The sequence below is a fragment of the Mastomys coucha genome, unplaced genomic scaffold (genome assembly GCF_008632895.1).
Source record: "Mastomys coucha isolate ucsf_1 unplaced genomic scaffold, UCSF_Mcou_1 pScaffold13, whole genome shotgun sequence".
Classification (NCBI taxonomy): domain Eukaryota; kingdom Metazoa; phylum Chordata; class Mammalia; order Rodentia; family Muridae; genus Mastomys; species Mastomys coucha.
The window spans coordinates 84,080,970-84,103,272 of record NW_022196895.1 but is presented as its reverse complement, the minus strand read 5'-3'; the positions used below and the strand labels follow the sequence as shown (position 1 = coordinate 84,103,272).

Genomic DNA, 22,303 nt, shown 5'->3' with positions numbered 1-22,303 from the left:
AGCTATACCACTCCTGGGCATATACCCAAAAGATACTGCAACATGTAAGAAAGACACATGCTCCACCACGTTCATAGCAGCCTTATTTATAATAGCCTGGAAACAACCCAGATGTCTCTCAACAGAGGAGTGGATACAGAAGTTACTCTGTTTTAAAGAGTAGACTTTACTGCCAGGTGGTGTTGGTACAGGTCTTTAACACCAGCACTTGGGAGGCAGAAACAGGAGGAGCTCTGATAATTCAAAGCCAGACTGGTCTACAGAGGGAGTTCCAGGACAGCTAGGGCTACGTAAAGAAATCCTACCTAGGAAAACAAATAAACAAAAAAGTAGACTTTATTATGAAAAAAAAATCGCAAATAAATAAAAACTCTCTCTCTTACTTTCCGTCACACATACACACACACACACACACACACACACACACACACACAAACACTAACCAGCCAATATACAGTTAAAATTGACATTTGAAATATTTGTAACAGGAGTTGTGAAGTTCCATATAAAATTTACACATTCAGTATCAAACATATTTTATGCACTTATCAGTAATCCATCAAAATTAAAAAAATACATGACAGAATTAGAATATAAAAAATTTAGCCTCTATCCTCTTTCATATGTAGTACTCTTATCACAACAAATAACAAATTTTGCTCCAAGTAGGAATGAGTGATAATACATATATATATATTTCTTATTCCTAATGTCACAGGTAACATATTTGCTTGAATACTTCAGTCCCCTGCCTCAGTTTTCTTTAACCCCATTTCTGTTGGAATCCTGTAATTCTGATGCATAGGTTTGGAGTATACATTTAAAGCACTTCTTTGGTAGTATTGGCTTGACCAGTTATACTACATTCATAGCACTGATTACCATTTCTTGATAAACTTACATGAACTAGCATGGCATCTTAAACGGCTGACTCTATAAGGACTTTCAAGCTCTCTCCATGTTATGACAATTGTTCTGTCAGAAGACCCAGGAAATTATTGATCTTACAGATTTTAAATTAATCCATATATGCAGACAGATCTGAGAATGGCACATGACTTAGTAGGAAGCCACAGGTTGGCTTTTCACAAAACTAAGAGTTTTACCCTACATACACACTGAGTTATTGTTTTGCTATCAAATATATTAAATATAAATTTCTCCCCTTCTATCATGCCAGTCAGGCCTTGTTTGCCTTTTGAGTGAAAACCATAAACATTTTTCTAGAAATTAATAGTATGAAGAATAAATTTGTCTAAAATTTGTTTGTTCCTTGCCATGGGTATGCTACATTAGACAAGAAATAGATACATTCAGGCTTTTTCATAAGGTCAGAATTTATTGAGTAATAAATTCATAATCTATATCAGTTTCTTTAGCTAAAATTCACCAAGTAGTCCAATGTCCCTTGAGATCTTCCAAATAATGCAATTTTATACCAATTTAAATAATTGATATTAACTTCCAGGTCACATATTTTATATATCCACACTAATATCTATCTATCTATCTATCTATCTATCTATCTATCTATCTATCTATCTATCTATCCATCCATCCATCTACCTATCTATCTATCATCATCTCTCATCTACCTACCTATTTGTATATATGTAGAGCTCACAAAAGAGGTCAAGCAAGAGTTAAAGGAATTAGAGAGAGGCCTTTTCTAGTTTGTTTTCTGTTGATGTGATAAACACCAAGACATAACTTAAAGAGGAAATACTCTACATTTTCTTACAAGTTACTGCCCATCTTCACCCATCTTCAAGGGAAGGCAAGGCAAGGATCTGGAGGAGGAACTGAAACAGACAAAGTTAGTAATGCTTCAAACTGGTTTGCTCCTCCTAATGTGCTTAGCATTTTTTATTATATATCTGCTGAGGAATAGGCACTGTTCACAGTGAGTTTGGCCCTCCTACATTAATTAGTAAACAAGAAATTGTCTCACAAACATGGCCACAGGCCAATCTGCTCCAGGCTATTTCTCCATTGAGGTTTCATCTTAGATGAATCTTAGATGTGTATCAAATTGACAACTGAAATTAACTCTGACAAGGCCTAACTTGAGGCAAGTAGAGAGCTTATGCAAAGGAATGTCTGAGATAATCAGATCAGGAAAGCTTTTGGAGGTCTTCTGGAAGTACTGTCGAGTCAAACAACGGGGGTAGGGGGTCAGGATTGAACCCAGAAGAGGCAAGGGCAGAGCTGAGGATGCTGACAGGATCCAGGTGCACAAACAGAATTATGACTAGACAGTAGATCCAGGATAAAAAAAGAAGAAAGACAGTTGGTAATTCACAGAGGCCAAGTCTCCAATGGACACTGAGCCTGGATGAAGCCCCTGTGATAATGAGATATTGGTAACAGGTCAATGGGGTCATTGCCATTGTAGTGTTGGGTATCTCTTCATTGTCCATGTGAAAGTTAGACCCTTTCCTCAGTGTGGTATGTTTAATAAGTTCTCAGGATGGTTTTCCTGTTAATGACTTTAATCCTTCCATGGACTCTTACAATTTTACTGTACTTTGATAATTTGTAGAATGCCACCAATTTTACCTTTAGGAAAGAGTTATTTATGATGCCATGACTTGTAGTTGAAGAAAAGTGGTTGGCTTTTCAGGTGAACAAGGCACTACTCAAGAAGTGTGTGAACTCAAACTGGTGTCAAATGCTACTTATAAAACAGAGCCTTCAAGGCTTGACTCACTATGATGTAACATCGTTGCAATGTTTGAATTTGTTTGTCATCTTGAGAGGGGGCAGAAGGGAATGATGGTGAATCTGACCAAAGTGTGTTGTCTACATGTACCAGAATGTTAATGTCACATCAAAGACTGTTATTTTGTACAATTAGTAAAAAGGTAGCAATGGTTTATGTATACTGAGGATCAATAGAAACTTATAAATATGCAGATGGTTTATTATTTTGTACTAGTCATATATATATGTGAATATATAAGTATACATATGTATACACATATGTATAAGTATATATATGTATATATATACCTATATACATAATTAAGTAGACTATATGATCCTGAAACACAATAAATATATTTATATATTAAATATTTTACTGTTTAATTCCTGATGATAGTGATATTTACTCATACAAATATGGATTAAAATTAAGTGGTGCAATTAGAAGATGCAAAGCTATCTATGTACAATAATACATTTCTTTTCTAAAAACCTTAACAAAATCAGAATTCCTATGGAAAGGGTATCAAGCAGCTCTATGTGAATTCTCACTAACAAGCATTCCATTTATAGTATACTAAAAGGCATCTTTTCTATGCTGTGTAGAGGCAAATCACTTAAGTAATTCAGTGTGAAACTCAGCATTCAGAAATGCAGCTGGGATGCTGTTTTCAGTAGCCACTTTGACCTTAAGGTAATAAAACATGCTTTTCCTGATAAACAAAACATTTTCCTTGACAGTAGGATAATTTACGGATTAATTGCTTTAGAAGCTAAGATGCAATAAGTTTTTTTGATGTAATAAAATAAAAAAGGATTGTTAATGGCCCTAAAAATCTGAAATCATCATTTATTATAAATAAACATCAGGAGTACTTATATCAAAAAAAAAAGAAGAAAGAAAATTCAGTGCTCTATATTAAACTAATGCTCCACTTTTGACAATCTCATGTGGCTTATGATGACATGGACTGAAGTATTGATTTGGCTATATGTGCTTATGGTGGTGGGCTTAGATAGGACTTTCAGCTCTTTGTACTGTTTTGTATTTATTTATTTATTTATTTATACATATTTAGTCCTACCAGAGACTTAAGCTATCAATTAAAATGATACTAAAGGTCTGTGAACATAGACTCATAAATCCTCAGTGATATAGTTGCAAACAGAATACAGGCATATATAAAACATTATCCACTTTGAGCAAGTTGGCTTTACCCATATAATGCAGAGATATTTGACAAACTCAAGTCAATACATGTAACAAACAATATAAGTGGCTTAAAGACAGAAATCATACTATTATCTCAACATATCCAGAAAAAGTTTTGATAAAATCTAACAGTCCTTCATGTTAAAGATACTAGAGCATGAGGCAATAGAGGAAATATACTCCAGTATTTAAAAAGCTGTATGTGAGCAACCTTCAGGAAACATCATCCTTAATGGATAAAAGCCTGAAGAAAACCCAACTGAGTCCAAGAACAAGAAGATGATATCCATTATCCTGACTCCTTTTCAATACTGTGCCCAATGTACTAGCTCAAACAATATGGAGAGAAGGAAATTAAAGGATATAAATAGGAGAAAAAAGGAAATCAAACCATCCAGGTTTTTGGTGTCATGACATTATTTATTAGAGATCCCAAAGATTCTACCAGAATAATTTCTAGAAATAATAAACAAATTCAGCAATGTGGCAGGATATAGAATCAACCTGTAAACAACAATAGACTTTTGAATAACAACAAAATAACAACAAAATTTGAATAACAACAAAAATTCAAAGATAGGGATAATAAACACATACTCATTCATGGCAGTCTCAAATAAAATAACATATCTTGAAGTAAACTTAACCAAGGGAGTGAGTAGCATCTACAATAAAACTTCAAACCTCGAGAGAAAAGATAGAAATGATGCTAGGAAATGGGAAAACCATTCCATGATCATGGGTTAGTAGAATTTATATTGTGAAAAGGATCATTGAAACAAAAGCTATTTTAGAGCTGATGAAATTCAAAATACCTGCCTTTTTCTTCACAGAAATAAAAAAAGAAACTATCCTAAAATTAATATGGAGCCATGAAAGATTCCAGAGAACTACATATATTCTGAGCAAAATGACAAATGCTGGAGGATTACAATTCCAGGTCTCAAGATATATTTTATAACTATAGTTATAACAATGGTATGATACTGGTACAAAATAGACATGTAGACAAATGGAACAAAATCAAAGACCTAATATGAATATCCATAAGTTTATAGTTTTCATAAAATTTTCAAATTTCATGTTAATATTTGAGAAAGAATCTAAAAGCATACTCTCTAGGAATGAAAACATCTTCAGCAAATCTTGTTGTGAAACTGGATACTCTCATGCAGAATAATAAAATTAGACATATATCTACCACCTTGAAGAAAAACTAACTCCAACTGGACCAAAGACATAAATATGAACCCAGAAAAACAAAAACTAGTAAAGAAAACGTAGGCAGTGCCCTACATGATACAGGTGTATTGAAAAGTAACTCTAGTGCAGGATTTCATCTTCTCAAGAGTTAAGGTCAATGGTCGCAAGTGCATAAAGCTAAAAAGCTTATGCAGAGATAAAGAAGCAATTATCCCTTGTTAAGAGGAAGTCCACATAATGGGAAGACTTTTGCAGAATACATCCAATAAAGGATGTATCCGATTTTGCAGAATACATTCCAATATATATCAAGACTATATAATGAACAATAAAAAAAAATCAAAGAGAATAAGAAACAACAACAAAAACCCCAACACATTTAAAAAATGGTCCTTGATTATGAGCATAGCATTCTAAAAAAAAAAAAAAAAAAAAAAAAAAAAAAAAAAAAAAAAAAAAAAAAAAAAAATAAGAAAGAAAGTAAAGAAAAGAAAAAAGAGAAAAATGAGACTAAGGAATATCTTCAAAATACATTACTGTTCCAGGCAATTTGTGAAGTGCAAATCAAAATAGCATTGAGATTTCATCTTACCCGAGTAACAATAGCAAAGATCAATGGAATAGCTGACAACAAATGCTAGAGGGAGAGTGGGCAAAAGGGAACCAATCATCATTCACTGTTGGTGGGGATTACAAAATGATGCTACCTTTATGGAAATTGGTGTAGAGAACTCTCAAAAAGCTAAAAGTAAATCCACATTATCACCTCGCTATTCTACAGACACACATATGCTCAGCTATGTTCATTGTTGTTCTATTCAAAATAATGAGGAAATAGAGACAAACTACATGTCCTGCAACTGATGGGTAGGTAATAAAAATGAAACACCTGTTTGGTTGTGTTTTCCTGCAGACCCATAGGAGGAACAACAATATGAACCAACCAAAACCCCCAGAGCTCCCAGGTACTAAACCACCAACCAAAGAGTACACATGGAGGGACCCATTGCTCCAGCTGCACATGTAGCACAGGATGGCCTTGTTGGACATCAGTGGGAAGAGAGGTCCTTGGTCCTGAGAAGGCTTGATGCCCCAGTGTAGAGGAATGCCAGGACAGGGAAGCTGGAGTTGATGGATTGGTTGTCAGGAGGAGTGGGGAAGGAATAGGGGGTTTTCAGAGGGGATTCCAGGAAAGGGGATAACATTTGAAATGTCAATAAAGAAAATATCTAATAAAAAGAAAAGAAAAGAAAAAATATAGCACAAGTGCAGAATGATATCTTAATCAGCTCTAAAGAGAAATGAAATAGTCAACTTTGCAGGTAAATGGATAGAACTAGAAATGAGATAACCCAGAAAAGTCAAATGCTTCATATTCTCTTTCATCTGAAAAGTCCTAGCTTCAAACCTTCATGTTAGTAATATCCTGGAATAACTGCATGAAAGTGAAATGATATCGTTGCTTGGGTAGAACTATAGATGATAAATAGAGAGAAAACAAAGAACTACAGGCAATTAAGAAATCGTGAGTGGAGAATTAGTCTTTCTCATGAAGACCACACCAACTGTTTATCCAGTACCAAATGATAATCCCTGAAAACAAATATTCAAGTAATATACAGGCTGGAACAGTTGCATTTAAGTTTCATATTATACATAATATGTATATATCATATATAACATATATATGTGTAACAATTATTAAACAAAAAATTAGGCCATGAATTTAAAAGTCAGCAAGGGTATATTGGGAAGTTACATGGAGGAAAGGGATGGAAAAACAATGCTATATATTATTACATAATGCTTGAAAAATATGGTATAGCCTCAAAAATAAATAAAGCAATCAAAAAATAAAAATAAAAATAAATGAAAAATAATGTACCATGTTCCCCACATAGACTTTTAAGAAAAATGAATAATTTCATATATGAAAGAAAATATTAGTTTTCTGTCTTGCTTGCAACTATAAAACTCTCCAACACAATATATAAACACATATCAGTTAATACAGAAAAATTATGTATTTCCATTTGTCTTGATTAAGGTTTCTATTGCTGTGATAGACACAATGACCACAACAACTCTTATAAAGGCAAACAAGTATGGCTGTCTTGCAATTTCAGACTTTCAGTCCATTATCATCATGGCAGGAAGCATGGCAGCCTGCAGACAGACATGATTTAGGAGATGAAGAGAGTTCTAAATTTTGATTGGAAGGTAGCCAAAAGGAGACTGTCTTCTTCAGGCAATTGAGAGAAGAGTATCCTCTGTATTGGGCAGAGCTTGATCCTAGGATCCATCAAAGCCCACCTACGCAGTGATGCACTTCCTCCACCAAGGCTGCACCTATTCCAACAAGGTCATAGCTCCTATTAGTGTCACTTCCCATGTGCCAAGAATACTCAAACCACCAAACTATTTTAATATAAATTTTGTCTTCTAAGGCCATACAAACCCCATGTGCTAATTTTTCCAGTAAGTATCTCTAGGTAAATTTTATTTGATACAAATAGCAACATAGTAGCTAGAAGAAGGTAGGATCACAATTAAAAACACAAAGAACAATCAGGCAATGCCTTAAAACTTTCTGTTACTTATGTTTAAATTGGAAGACTAACCATCTGGATATTGTTTATGACATATATATAATACATGTGAATTGGCTTTTAAACTTTGAAGCACCATTGAAAAAAGTAATGCAAATGACTTTATTAGGCACATATGCACAGATTCTAATTCTGTAATTTTGATGAAAAGTTTATCTCCATTTTTATACTTTCTGTATCACTGTTAATATATTCATACTTCAGTTCAATTCTTAATTCTCTCCAAGTGCTCTCCTGTTAAAGGGAGAAATTTTTACTTTAGAAGATTCTTTTTTATTTCAATAACAATTACTAATCTGTGTGATGGGTTATAATGCTTTAGTGTAAACTCTTATAGCATAGAAAGTAAAACTTAATTACTCAAAATTGATGTTCTTCTGTTAGGAAAGAGGTTGAAGAAAATACATTTAAATACTAGATTTGAATAAAATATGTATAAGGCGGGGGAAGCTATCATCAAGATAGCTGGACTCACTATCTTCACTTGGATAGCAAACCAATATAAGGAAAACACAACATGCAATGAATCATGGATTAGTATTTGCTATCTTTAAACCAGTAACTGATGTTTTCACTATAGCATCTTTACCCATTGCTATTTGTTTCTTGTGGTTTGTGCTTGTTTCTGTCTTTGATCAATATGAACGATTTACATATTCTCATGGGTCTTTGCTTGTTTCTCTCTATTGTGGTCATGGGGTGGTGGGATAGGGGTTTTGAGCCAGTCATCTCAGATACTGCTTAATGACACCCAAATTGCATTTTTCACATTGTGTACTATAGGAAGCAGGCATTAATTAATCATACTGCTCAGTTGGAGGAGTATCAATTTGCCTGCTGCAGTATGCTACTATGTCATGCAATGCTGCTGTGTTCCAGGGTTTGACAAATTAAGGGAATGTTTCTGGATAAAACAGACATGGTTGTCAATGGACACCAAGTAAGACTGCTTCTGTTGTTTTCATGGTTAAATGTCTAGGCTGAAGGGGTTTGCATACCTATAGGAAGAACAACAATATCTACCAACCAGACCCTGAGAGCTCCCAGGGACTAAACCACCAATCAAAGAGTACACATGGAGGGACCCATGGCTCTAGCCTCATATGTAGCAGAGGATGGTCTTGTTCGGCATCAATGAGAGGGGAGGCCTTTGGTCCTACCCCAGTGTAGGGGAGTACCAGGGTGAGGAGGAAGGAGTGGATGGGTTGGTAGGGAAACACCCTCATAAAAGCAGGGGAAAAGGGGAGGGGAGGAGAAACCAGGAAAGGGGATAACATTTCAAATGTAAATAAAATATCCAATAAAAAAAAGTAAAAAGCTCTAGGTTGTTGGTGTTTGGTTTGCTCTGATACCTGTTTACTAGTGGGACTCTCAGGATAATTAATGTGTTATTTATGAAACAGGGAGACATTTAACAGTTTAAAAAACTGTATCTTGTTGTGTGCTCTTAACTATTCACAATCAATATCCTTTTCCTAGACAACTCATTTGGAAGCCAGAGACCATAAATTTGCATTGACTGTTTCTAAAATCTCCTACCTTACATATTTATCCTTCCTTAAGAAGAGGTGTGTGTATGTTGGGGGTGGGGGGTTCTCTGCCTCTGGAGAACAAAGTGCTTTATAGCTGTCTTGATGCATTCTTCCTTCCAGAAGTGTGTGATTCTTTTCTCCCTGTGCCTCATTCATATTTTCTCCCCCTTTTCCTTTCCTTTTCCAATCCTTCCTCTTTCCTTTACCTATCATCCCATTGCTTTCCCCTCTTTATTCTGTCCTTTATTATATATTCATGTTCTCTTCTCCTCCTATCTTCCTTCTGTTCTTCATACCCGTGTGTTGAAGAGTTTAGGCTTGGATCTGGTGAAATGAGTCAATGGTTAGGAGCATGCAATGCTCTTTCAGAGAATCTGAGTTTGGTTTCCAGAACCTCTATCAGGTGGCTAAAAACTTCTTGTAACTCTGACTTCAGGGAATCTATTCCATTCTTCTCGCTGCTATGGGCACCCCTTCTGAAATGTGTATACACACACACACACACACACACACACACACACACACACACACACACACAATGAAAAAATCAAATAAATCTTTAAATAAAAAGAATCCAGGTTTGAATATTAATCCTGAGCTGAATTCTAATAGAAGTTCTTATCTCTTCAGTACCATTGCAAATGTGTTGAACTATTTTTACATGTTATTTTTCATAATCTATGATAGGTTTTAAGGACTTTTTCTTTGTAACTAGTTAAAAAAAACAATGTATTATTGTATGTTAATTCTATAACATAGAGGGAGTGCCTACACCTAATTAAAGTTAATTTTAAATCTGCATAATAGGAGGCTAATAAATAGTAGAGAATGGCACGGATAATAGTCAGGCACCTTATTTTCATATGTGTATATATTTAAAAAAAAAGTCTATTTATAGTAACTCAGCAACTATATATCATTTCACTCCCAAATAACTGTGTGTTCTTGAGTAATTGCTACTTAAGCAAAGTGACACTGGAGTAGAAAGGGGAATGAGGTCTCTAAGAAGCCTGTCATGATTCTAACATTAACCAGCTCTAGCTCTGAGCCACTTTCTTGATCCTTCTCTTGGGATGGAGACCTAATTTTCCAAATGATTTTAAAAAAATCTGAACTAACTACAAGGCAAAGAAGAGAGACATCAATAAATTAGAAATAAAACATATTGAGGGATGGAATCTTGGCTTCTCTTCTAAGTGAGTACCTGTTGAATTGAGTCTAAGATCTGTTTATCTTCCTAAAGGCTTATAAGATAGATTTAGAATGGCAAGAAAGAAACAAAAGAGAAGTGACTTGAAAGACAAGGGATTTGTGCAGATACTATAATAATAAACCTCCTAGAAGCTGAAAATATTGTAACTGGAAATGCATTCATAACATACCTGAATGACATACTAGTATAGTAATCAATACAGTTAGATACAGATTGTTTGCTTATTCTTGTAACCAAGCATACGATAGATGTGTGTCTTGCTGCTGTTGCTCAGAATGGACAATATTGATCTACTTATTGCTAGGCAAGAAAAGCTAAAATTCAAAATTGGTGAACAGCTTATACTTAAAGAGTCATATACAGTTCAGAAAACAGCCCATGGGATGGTGTTGTATACATTTATCATGGGTTAATATAGTCAAATTGACATAATACATAATTACCTAGGATATAAACCACTGGATATGACTGAGAGGGAATTTAAAATTCATTTAATTCACCATCACAGGATGACACTAAAAACAAAATGTAAACTCTTTATATTCCACTCTCTTCAGACTTGACAAGCAACAGCATCTAGGTGGCCTGTTTAGTTCTTGGTGGGACTAGACTTAAGTTCCTTAATAGTAAAATATGTATATTTAAATAAGACTACAAAGGACCATTTAGAGTACTATCTAAATCTCTATATGAACTGACCTGTTTATATTTTGTTTTCATAGATTTTAATGGTCTGATTTGTTAACCATTCTTTCTATCTTATAGATTTAGAATACAGAGATGAGCTAACAAGCTGACTCTCAGGGTGGTATGTGGACAGGTGAGCCTTCTGCTGACACAGGAGACAGGTTTAGCCCTATTGCTTTTGGAGAGTCAGCAAAGGATTCTGATGTCAAACCCTTCAGGTGATTGCACCTGAATGGAGCTGAACTGAAAACAGACCCATAGAGCAAGTGTGGCAAGGATGGCTTCAGAAGCTCAAATTTGAGGTGCCTGAGAAATGAAACAACTCCCAAGGGAAAAGGCTGAACAGTTCTGAGTCACAATCACCATGGTTTCTAAGAAAGAAATGCAATAACTTCAAAACTACTGACAGTCTTCCCCAAAGTCACTGAGTTATTTATCCTATTGATCATAAGGTTAATATAATATATAAATGCCAATATTTTCTATATATTTCAGATTTAATAAAAGGCTCTGAAAATGTAGTTCTCAGGAGTAGTCTGTGACCTTAAAATTGGACCAAACAAATAAATCACATTCTTCTCAAAAGGGTAAGATAAATTGTTGAACTTTAAGAGACTAATAAATTATTTGGTATTTAATTGTGATGCCTTTTTGTCAGCGATGAAGTGAGTGTATTTTAATTAAGACTTTTGTTCATTTTGAAGAAAACTTTTGTTTTGAATTCTTATTTCTGTGCTCTGCCGTGTGATACTGCATGTTCAATTTGTCCAATTTACAGTCCTTATAAATGTCTTCTTAAAAGCAAAGCAAAGGAATGACAGAAATGTATCAGGACCAAAGACCCCTGCTTGCAACTCAGTCCTGTAGACTCTAAGGTGGGATTTTATTGAGGCACAGTATGTTGATTTCAAAATAAAAGCAAGGTTTTATGCATGTGTATGTGTGTTTCTGAAGCCAGAATACAATTTAACGTGTGCTATACAAAATGGAAAGAGTTCATGTGATTTTTTTTAATATAATTATCGCCTCCTCTTTCCTAATTTTCTGTAATTCAACCTGTCTTACTCTATTTTTTTTTATTGGATATTTTCTTTATTTATATTTCAAATGTTTTCCCCTTTCAAGGTCTCCCCTACAGTAATCCTCTATCCCATCCCCCTTCCCCTGCATCTATGAGGGTGCTCCCCTACCCATCCACCCACTCCTGCCTTCCAGCCCCCCGGCATTCCCCTATACTGGGACATCAAACCTCCTCAGTCCCACGAGCTGCTCCTCCCAGTGATGTCCAAGAAGGCCATTCTCTGCCACATATGCAGCTAGCACCATGCATTTGTATTCTTTGGTTGGTGGTCTACTCACCAGGAGTTCTGGGGGGTCTGGCTTGTTGACACTGTTGCTCCATCCGTGGGGCTGCAAACCCCCTCAGCTCCTTCAGTTCCTTCCCCAACTCCTCCATGGGGGGACCCTGTGCTCCCCCATGGTTGGCTGCAAGCATCTGCCTCTGTGTTTTTCAGGTTCTCACAGAGCCTCTCAGGAGACAGCCATATCAGGCTTCTGTCACCAGGCACTTCCGGCATCCATAGTTTCTCATTCTGTTCCAGGGGTTTTAATTGTTTGGTAGACATTGGAGGTCTTGCTTCAAGTGTCTGCCGGTCTGATTTTAGAAAAATGAACAATGGCTACTTTGTGAGAGACTGAAGATGTCATCAGTGTCTTAGACATGAAGGATGATGTGTAATAGGAGAATCCCTGCACAGGGAAAGAGGAAGAAGAGCCACAGCTGAGCGCACCATATCTTCAGGCCCTTCACTGTAATGAAACAGCAGCAAAAAAGCAAAGAAAAACAAAACAAAACAAAACAAAAAAATCCTGCTCAAGTTAAGAATCTATGAAAAGACTACAGATTTCGTAGCTCAGGGCAATTTTCTTGTCTGTGTGGAGCCAATGTTCATTTCCTCCATTGGGCCTAAAAGCTTTCAGCATATTTCCTCAGTAGTATGCTATTTTCTCCATTTATCGTTTTTCTGAAAGACCATCAAGAACCTTCTAATATAGTTATGCACATCCCACACAACTACCTGCCTCTCAATCCACAGAATGTCCCTGTGCCCACCACTTGACAGAAAGAGAAGTCTGGGAAATGCAGAGACCTACCTGGCAAACTGGCCCTGCACAAGGCAGCCACAGCCAGTAGATCAGGTGGCCTTGTAAATAGCTGGTGTTGCCTGTCTGAAGCTTACTAGACCTTTCATGTAGTTATTTCCTCGGATTACAACTATATTCCCATGACCTTACTGCTGTCATCTCCCTCAGAGATGGAGAAACTGATATACAGACATTCTATAATTCCCAAAGACGCAGTGGGCTAAGAGGCTCTGTTATGACTAGAATCCAAGTGGTCTTTCTAGAGCTGCTTGCAACTTGTTATCTCCGTGACATATGCTTATTCAGGTAAATAGTTAATTTTCAAATGCTAAGGTATGTGTAAAATGAGAAAGCCGGGAGATTAAATAATAGCTAGGAAGAAGATCCATACAGCCACTTGTTTAGACGTGCATATACACAATATCAAATGTGGAACAGGTGAATTTGAGAAACCAGTCATTTATCTCAAGATAATTTATGAACTTCTGCTAGTGCAAAAGAGTTTCATGATCATTTTCAGACTCAGTGCAAGTGTTGCAATGACTTTAATGTACTTTAAATGCCCCATTTGTATCAAGTTGCACATGTCTTGATAGCCTCAAACAGGCTGCATGCTTTGTTTAGTTATGAGTAATGTGGTGAAGAAAACTCACGTCTGGTGCTAGCTCATAAACTCACTCTGGAATTCTTTATTCCAGCCAGAACAACTGTTCCATCAATGGTTGTTTAGATAATTTTCCCAGAAAATACTGTTTTCTTATAAGAAATTTAGCATTGACACTGTTTCTTCGGGTACTTCTCTTCTTTAGGCTTGCAGAGACGGAGCTTTCCAGTGTGCTTTGCTATTAAAAGGAAATCTATAATGTATGAAAACACTCTAAGCTCTGTGCATTTGCAACATCTGTCTTTTCATTCAACAGTGTCACAGTTTTCCCACACTGCATATTATCCCCAGAGTTGTTTTACCAGTTTCTCAGCAACATGTTTGTGTTTCTCATACTGTAGCAGTATTTGCTGACAAAGGAATGTATTTCCTTTTGCCACTGTGTAGTCTTTCAGGCATTCCTATTGCATATGAAATGACAGATGTGAGATCTTGGTTTTTCCTTTTAAGTAAGAAACTGGCCTCAAAATGACTTCTGAACATTTGAAATGTATCACAATACCACTGACTAAATGCTTGGGAAGACAGATTTTCATGTTCCTAGTATTTAATTTTAAAATTAATTATGGATTAATAATATCTCACAGTGTATATTTATAGCATGACAGAGTGTATGTGATCAATAGTTTTTGGTTGCATTTTTTGGTCCTGTTTATGTTTTATTGGATGTAATTATTTCACCTGTCTTTAAACTTATAAAAAGAAAGACCTAGTCCTATGAGGGTAAAACTCACCAATTTAATGCTTTACTATGAAACATGCTTGTATTGTTAATATTTTCTACATTAATTTCTTTGTAGATATTTTTAGAGACTTCTATCTTTTGTGGCACAATTATAAAATAGGAACTGTAAGGTATGACCTCACAAAATTGAGTCCATCTACACCATATATATTGCAGTTTATCAAATAGGGAAAAAGAAGATAGGGCATTACATGTACATGGTATTGGTACAGAGTTGACACTTGCTACATGTCTTGTGACCAGGAGAGGACCTCCATTTTCAACCAATATTGTTCATAGTCTGAATTTATTTCCTCACGCATCCTAGAAAAAGAAAAAAACATAGTCAAACTGCTAAGATGACATTTTTAAGTTATTTTCTTTTGGTATTTTTTCAGTTTTATTGTTTTTTGAAATTAGTATTCAAATGATGAACTCCACTAAGGCACTTTCTGACACACTGCTGATCCTGGCCCTTCCCCACTCCACTCTCCACTCCCTTCCCATCCCCAAGCTTTCATCCTGTGGCTTTTCTTCTGCTTTTAGATGTCTCCTATACTCCATTACCCTTTTTTCTTCCAGCTACCCTCACTTAAGGGCTTTTCTCCTCTTATCATGGTCTTCTTTGTAATTTCATGACTCACCTGGAAGAGTCTACATAAGAGAGAAAGCACATGTTATTTGTCTTCCTGTATCTGACTTATTTCACTTGAGGTAATGATTTTGTTTCTTCAATGTTTCTGAAAATGTGATTATTAAATTTTTTTTTATGGCTGAATAAGTTTCCATTGTGTGTATCTGTCTTGGGTTTTATTGATATGTAGAGATACCATGACCAAGGCAACTCTTTTTTTTTTTCTTAAAAAAATATGGAATGCTTCATGAATTTGCATGTCATCCTTGCGCAAGGGCCAAGCTAATCTTCTCTGTATTGTTCCAATTTTAGTATATGTGCTGCTGAAGCAAGCATGACCAAGGCAACTCTTATAAAGGAAAACATTTAATTGGAGCTGGCTTACAATTTCAGGTGTTTAGTTCATTATCATCACAGCAAAAAACATGGTGTTTTGGGGCTGGAGAAGGAGCTGATAGTTCTACATCTTGATCTGCAGGCATTAGAAGGAGACTGCCACACCAGGCTTTGCTTAAGTATATGAGACCTCAAAGCCTGCCTCCACGGTGACACAGTGTCCTCCAACGAGGCTACATCTACGCCAAGACCACATGTCCTAATTGTGCCACTCCCTATGGGTCAAACATTTACACACATGAGTCTAGGTGGGTCATCCCTTTTCAAACAACTGCAGTATTTGTCACATCTTTCATGAATTCATTTATTGATGGACATCTAGGTTAGTTTCATTTCTTAAACACTATGAACAATAGTTAAGCAGAGGAACATGTTTTCTAATGAAAGTTATGAAGTACTGGAGGTGAGTACTGAGTCTAGAATAATACAAGACTCAAGCAGCTGATGAACCTAACTTGGTCCTTAGTATTTCACTGTTTCAGAGATGACTGAGTTATATTTTGGCTCATGCTTCACTGAGACAAGATCTTGATTTCTAATAATGAGCAAAAATGATGCATCAATAGTGAATCTGCGCACATATCTGTGAATTCTTGCAGTCATATAAGAAAAGGGGCACTTCTATTGGGGCAAGTTATGATTCAGAAACCCAGGACTGTTACAGATTCAGTTTTGAATATTCCTCAAAGGTACGAATGAAAGGCTTGGGTTCTTTAGCTATTTTTAGATGATAGGATGTTTACTAAATTGGTAGTTTAAATAAAGTAAAATGTAGAATTTTTTTCTAGGCATTAGCAATATCTCTTATTAGACTACATGTGGACAACAGGTAAACTAAAGATGGCAGCTGTTGCAAAGTTCAGACTTTGTTCCCCTGGTATATAGACAGAACAGGCAGGTTATGGCTATGTATTTAGGAATACAAATGTGCATATACACACGTATATGGAAATAATTAAAAATAACATTATCGACCATCTAAATCAATCTTATAAAATATCCAAATTCTTAAACATTCTATAGATTCAAGTAATACATTTTATAGCATTGAGGATTCTGGTTTTTTGTTATTGTTTTTGGGTTTTTTTTTTAAAAAAATGTTTTGTTTTGTTTCTGTAAAAGAAATATCCCAGGAGATCTCTGATGATGCACACACTAAAGTTTGAGAACTTGAGTGCCTGAAATCAATTGACTGAATTGGCTCTTGGAACACAATCTAACAAAAGTTGCTGAAGGAACTTTAGGAAATGTGACCATTACATCCAAGGGTACATTATAGTTAAGGAAGAGAAAATTGAGCCTAGCTAGGCTGTTTTGCTTTGCTATATAATAGCAGATTTTAAAAGCTAAAGAGAAAATCCAGTTACAGTTTAATGTACAATTCTTTGGAGAGATTCTTTTGAAATGTGACTTACTGTGTCATTATGGAGCCTCAGTGGGATGAGGGAATGAGGTAGCAAATGATGCAAAACAAAAATTGCAGGGCTGTGTTTTCAGGAAAAGCACAGACTTCATCCAACTTTCCCAGTTTCACCATCTTGAGGAGAGAATGTCCATGATAGGAGTGATCTCTAGTCTACAATCTCTTGACCTTTAATTTTTCCTCCTGCAAAGGACTCTGTAGATATTTTGCAGCTAAAGCTACAGTCTCCCAAGCATAGATATGTGCTATTCTTGACACAGTGAAGTCAGGCTGTTTTCAATGTCTTTTATAAAGGAATGATTATTAAAATGTTAATTTGAAATGTTAGGTATTAATATGAATTGTTAGGTTTATAGGATTTTTCCTCAGCTGTTGTCTTATTAGGCTTTTATTATTGTGAAGAGACACTATGACCATAACAACATTTATAAAGAAAGGAACCTATTTAATTGTGGCTGGCTTAGTTTCAGAGGTTAAGTCCATCATCGCCATGGCAGGAAACATGCCAATGTGCTGTGCGGGCAGACATGTTCTAAATAAGGAGCTGAAAGTTCTACATTTTGATCCGCAGACAGAAAAAAGGAGACTGTGTGCCATACTGGGTATAGCTTGAGCATAGACAACCTCCAAGACTGCTTCCATAGGGACACACTTCCTCCAACAAGGCCACACCTACTTTAACAAGGCTACATCTCCTAATAGTATCAATCTCTGTGAACCAAGCATTCAAAAACATGAATCTACAGGGGCTATTCCTATTTAAACCACCATATCCCTCTCCCTCATTCCCATAGGCTTGTAGCCACACCCTAATGCAAAAATACATTCAGTCCAATGGTCTATAATAATCTCAAACTTGATTAAAAGGGACAGAAGGAAAATCTATCCAGAGACTACCCCACCTAGGGATCAAACCCCATCTGCAGACATCAAACCCAGGCACTATTTGCTGATGCCTAAGAAATGCTTGCTGACAGGAGCCTAGTTTAGCTGTCCCATGAGAGACTCTACCAAAGCCTGACCAATACAGATGCAGATGCACACTGCCAATCATCAGACTAAGTGCAGGGACCTCAATGGAGGAGCTAGAGGAAGGACTGAAGGAGCTGAAGGGATTTGCAACTTTATAGGAAGAACAACAATATGAACTAGCCAGACTTCTCAAAGCTTCCAGGGACAAAATTACCAATCAAAGAGTACACATGGAGGAGCCCATGGCTCCGGCTGCATATGTACAGACAGTTGTCTTATCTGGCATCAGTGGGAGAGGAGCCCATTAGTCCTGTGGAGGGTTGGTAACTCAGAGAAGCAAAGATGAATGCTAGGGCAGTAGGGGGGGGAGTGAGTGAGTGGGTGGGTGGGGGAGCACCCTCACTGAAGCAGGGGGAGGGAGAGAGGATGGGTATTTGTGGAGAGAAAACTGGGAAGAGGGATAACATTTGAAATGCAAATAAAATAACCAATAAAAATGAAAAAAAGTCCAATGTTCAAAGTCTCTTCTGAGATTCATACAATCTTCTAACTGTAACCCCCTGTAAAATCAAAATGAAAAAACAGATCACATATTTCCAACATACAATGGCACATGTATGTATTACCATCCTAAAAGAGAGCATGGTGAAGAAATACTGAACCAAAGCAAGAAGAAAAAACAGCTAGTCAAACTTCAAACTCTTCATCTCCATGTCTGAAATATAAATGGTCATCATATCTACAACTTCTTTTTGCTTTGTTGACTGCAACACAATTCTGTCTTTAGAGCTGGTTCAATTCCCTGTTAGTAACTTTCCTTGGCAGGCATCCCATGGCTCTGGCATCTCTAAACTCTTGGGGTCTTTACATCAACCCAGGTCTCACCTTTACAGCTTTACATAATGGTCTCTCTGTGCCTCCATGCAGGGACACCCCTGCCACACATCTGGCCTCACTGGCTTTCCTTAGTTGCAGAGGGAGATTCCATAATCCATTTCTTCTATCCTTGACTCTAAAGTCAGAACATGACCAAACCTGCCCAATTCTTCTGTAGGCTGGGGTTGGAACAAGGCCCCCTCATTTAATTGCATCTTCATTAGCTTTCTGTTTTATGGTTTTCTTTACTGCCTAAGATTGGCTATCCTTGAAATTGCTTTGTAGACAAGGCTGACTGTAGACTTATATTTTTAAAAACCTACTTTAGTAAGAGTTCTGAAATGTTTCAACCTCCCTTCTAGCCCACTGACCAAAGGTAGGGGATAATTAAGGTTAATATAATAAGGGTAATGTGGACCTGTTTAGAAGTAGTTATTTGGGGGTTGATTCCAAACACAAATCAGTAGCATCAGTCTAGTTCAATCAGCAAATACTAAATATGAAGCAATAAAGGCAGTCCAGTTCAATTGGTACATACCAAACACAAATCAGTAGCAATGGCTTGATACAGAAGAAAATAGGAGGCTTCCCTAGATTGGCAGAAGTCAGCAGAAGGAGCAAGAAGCAACTGGAATACCAAGAAAAGTTCTTTGGCACTTTTCTCCTATGAAGTCATTACAACTGAAGATCAGCAAAGACTCACAAAGACCCACAATGCAGGAGTATTGTTCATTGTTGGATTATACTTAAACTCTTTCTAAACATCACATGGCTACTCAAGGGTGTGCCTCAGAGCTTTGTTAATAAAAAAAAAAAATGAGAGTGAAATCTAATTGGCTGTCTTGAGACAATTGTGGTGAGTACGGACAATACATTTTAGACTTTACAGATAAAGTAAACAAAAATATGTAAAATAATTACTATCCAAAGTTCAGCAGGAACAAACTTTAAAACTTAAATAATTTACTTGATCCAATTAAAAAGTTGATGACCTGGGATTTGATACAAATCTTATGCCACTGGAGATAAAATCTATAGTGCAAATGTAATAGTAATAGATATTGGAAGGATTGAAAATTAATTATACTGAAGGAAAGGCCATCCGGACACTACTCCAGCTGGGGATCCATCCCATATACAGTTACCAAACCCAGATACTATTGTAGAAGCCAACAAGTGCTTGCTGATGGGAGCCTGATATAATTGTGTCCTGAGAGAGGCTCTGCCAGTGCCTGACAAATACAGAGGTGGATGCTTTCAGCCAACCATTGGACTGAGCACAGGGTCCCCAATGGAGGAGCTAGAGAAAAAAACCCAAGGAGCTGAAGGGGTTTGCATACCCATAGGAGGAACAACAATATGATCCAACCAGTACTCCCTGAGAACCCAGGGACTAAACCACCAACCAAAGAAACACATGGAGGGACTCATGGCTCCAGCTGCATATGTAGCAGAGGACAACCTTGTTGGATATCAATGTAAGGAGAGGCTCTTGGTCCTGTGAAAGCTTGATGCTCCAGTGTAGAGGAGTGCCAGGACAGGGAATCAGGAGTAGGTGGGTTGGTAAGCAGGGGGAGGGAGAATGGGATAGGGGGTTTTCAGAGGGGAAACCAGGAAAGGGAATAACATTTGAAATGTAAATAAAGAAAATATCTAATAAAAAAATCTCTAAAAAAAAAAGGAAAAAGAAAATTAATTATAAATGCACAAAATACAAAACAATGTGAACAAAGTATCTTTTCTATCATTTCTGAAGAGGTCATATCAGTTAAGGAATTGCCTCCATCAGATTTGACTCTGGGCAAGTCTATGGGGGCCAATTTCTTGATTAATAATCGATGTAAATTCTAGCTCACTGTGAGTTTTGCAAGAACTTCTGACTTGTATAAAAAAGATAGCTGAGCAAACCAAGAGAAGCAAACTAGTAACTAGTGTTTTCCCAGGTCCCTGCATCAGTTTCTGCCTCCAGGTTTCTGATTTGAGTTTCTGCCCTGGCTTCCCTCAGACATGAACTATAATTGATACATATAAGTCAATTAAACCCTTTCCAAACCAAGCTGCTTTTAGTCATGTTATTTCATTGTAATTGAAGTCGAACTAGAAAAGCCACATTTTTTAAAATTCTACAATGTTCCTGAGGACAATTTAGGCTTGATAAACTTTATTTTTGTTTCCTCTGTGCTATCATAGCTTATCTTTTATCTTTATCATTGATATTTTTATTTTGTTTTTTGTTTTGTTTTGTTTTGTTTTGTTTTTTGTTTTTTGTTTTTCGAGACAGTGTTTCTCCGTGTAGCCCTGGCTGTCCTGGAACTCACTCTGTAGACCAGGCTGGCCTTGAACTCAGAAATCCGCCTGCCTCTGCCTCACAAGTGCTGGGATTAAAGGCATGTGCCACCACTGCCCGGCTGTATCATTGATGTTTTTAATTATGTTGTTTGCTTGTATAGATGAGTGCCATGGTACGTATATGGAGGTCAAAGGACAAGTTATGGGAATCAGTGGTTCTTTTGTTCTAACATGCAGGTCATATTTATCAAACTCAGGTTGCCATATTTTACCTACTAAGACATCTTTCCTGCCCATAGCTTTTCTCTGGAGTATATTCAGTGTGTTTCTCAATCCACATTAGAATACCATGTCTGCAAGCTGTATGAGAACTTAGCCAATCAAAGTGATGATAACACTGCTCTGGGAAAACTTGTTTTGATAATAGACTTAACTAATTGCATACATTTTTCCCTCTAATTTTTTGAAATTAAAAAGTCTAAGAACTTTTTGTAAATGTAAAGTAATAAAATAAATACTGGCATGACTGTTTGATTTTCTATAACTAGAATCAAAAGAAAGGTATGTTTTGAGAAGGGATTTGCTATATTATTGAGTGGATTTCTCCTGAAGATAGATATCATGGGCTTCCACAAATTCAACAAACTGGTTTTAAAATGTTATTTAACAATCTGTCTATAATGAATATGTAAATACTGTCATCATTTAAATATCCTGTAGACAATACAACATAACAACTATTAACAAAGCCTTTATACTTGGGATAAATGATCTGGGATCATAGTATATGTGCAGTCATATTAGTTGTCTCAATCTATGTGATGTAATATAAGGTTATTTTTTAGATATATTTTTGAGACATCAAATTGAATTTTTAATCTAGATATTTCAAAACAGTTCTATAAAACTGACTTAAAAAAACTGACTTTTGAGAGGCATGTATTTGCTTGCTGTTTATCAAGCTTATTTCATCATTGATTTAAAAACAGTAGTTACTCTTATAGATTAATTATGTCA

General features: G+C 36.3%; 1 non-coding gene across 1 annotated transcript; it reads right to left on the bottom strand.

Annotated features, from left to right (window-relative positions):
• Positions 1-15,559: 15,559 nt before the first annotated feature.
• On the bottom strand, positions 15,560-15,662 carry LOC116087833. The gene has a single exon (XR_004117635.1). It is a non-coding gene; the product is annotated as a U6 spliceosomal RNA (small nuclear RNA).
• Between the last annotated feature and the right edge of the window lie 6,641 nt (positions 15,663-22,303).